At 47.2% G+C, this 1,325-nt stretch overlaps 1 protein-coding gene across 4 annotated transcripts in view; it reads left to right on the top strand.

The window, feature by feature from the left end:
- Positions 1-1,325, top strand: part of Ralyl (RALY RNA binding protein-like) — a 624,857-nt gene continuing 623,532 nt past the window's right edge. For 3 of the 4 annotated variants that reach the window (XM_005381724.2, XM_013512855.1, XM_013512856.1), the window contains exons 1-2: positions 1-169; positions 955-1,045. The gene's annotated coding sequence lies outside the window, so the exon portion shown is untranslated. The remainder of the gene's footprint in view (positions 170-954; positions 1,046-1,325) is intronic. The other variant, XM_005381725.2, reaches the window with a different exon arrangement.

A 1,325-nucleotide genomic window follows, 5' to 3' on the forward strand; every position in this document is an offset into this window, starting at 1 on the left:
CGGTCCTCCGCGCCGCCCGCGCCCGCCGCCCGCGAGGCAGCCGGCTCCGAGTCACGTGTCAGTGCCTGAGGCAGAGACCGAGAGAAAAACGCGCTTCATTCCTTCTTCCACCGCCATACTGTATTTTACACTAAATCTCATTTTTATTCCAACATTTTACTCCCGCTCGGTGAGTACCTTCTCAGTGGCATTCTTGTCCTATTCTTTTTTTTGTCCTTTTTTGTTTTTTTGTTTTTGTTTTTTTTCTTTTCTTCTTCTTCTTTTTTTTTCCACTTCTTTGATTATTGTTTCTATTTGGGAAAGCTGGAGGAGCATGGTTTTGAGCCTTTTCCTGAATCCAAGTTTTTCTAGCTTGCGGTCGTGTAGACGAGGCGCTGTGTGCGGGAGTCCGCGGCGACGGAGCCCGCTGGGAGCGACTCCCAAGTGCAGCGGAATATGCAACTGGTTTTACGGAGAAAAGCGATGTGAAGTATGGTGCCTATTTTTTTCCTTTGTAAAAAAAAAAAAAAAAAAAAAAAAATGGAAAAGCATGTTTCTAACTCTTTTTTGCGTATTTTTCTGATAACATTTTTGTATAGGTGGGATTTTACGGCAGTATTTACAAGTTCGTGGTCTTGCAATACTGGTGCAAACCACTGAGCAAAGAGATTCATTTTATATTTTTTATTCCCTTTTTGGAAGCCGGTGAGAAAAGAAATTCGTTTTTTCCTTCCTGTTTTTGATACTCATTGATAACATGAAACTTTTCTTGCAGCTGGTGACTGGGATCATTTTTAAGCAAAATACTTTTTTTTCCTCCTTTAAATTAACTATGACTTTTGCACATTTGACTTTTTCAAAAAAGAGAAAAAAAGACCGAGATAATTTTATGATAGATATCCTGATATCTATATCTATATCATCCCTTCTTCCTTCTCCTCCCCTCCCCGTAAATCAATTTTCAAATGATGGCAGTGGAAGGTTTTTCTGGAAAAAAATGAAGTGCGGTTTGGTTTCCTTGTCAACGGAGGATGAAGTGCACAGCTGAGCAGCTCGCAGCGAGCAGGTACTTGGTCCCCTCGGAGGCGTTCCCGGGTGTGCGAGGGCAGCGCCGGTCCTGGCAGAGTGGTGTGTGTGAGTGTGTGGGTGTGTGTGAGTGTGTGTGTGTCTGCGCGCGCGCTTCCCGGGCAGTGTCCGAGACCGCGGCGGGGAAAGCGGCGCCGGGAGCCAGGGAGAACCCGGCTCCTTTCCGCGTCTTTGCATCGAGCTCTTCGGATGTGCGGGAAATACGGTCGGGGCTGGCTGCGCCCGGGTGGTGTCTGCGGCGGGCGGGCGGCGGCGGCCGG

The sequence above is a fragment of the Chinchilla lanigera genome, unplaced genomic scaffold, assembly GCF_000276665.1.
Source record: "Chinchilla lanigera isolate Chin_1 unplaced genomic scaffold, ChiLan1.0 scaffold00016, whole genome shotgun sequence".
NCBI lineage: Eukaryota > Metazoa > Chordata > Mammalia > Rodentia > Chinchillidae > Chinchilla > Chinchilla lanigera.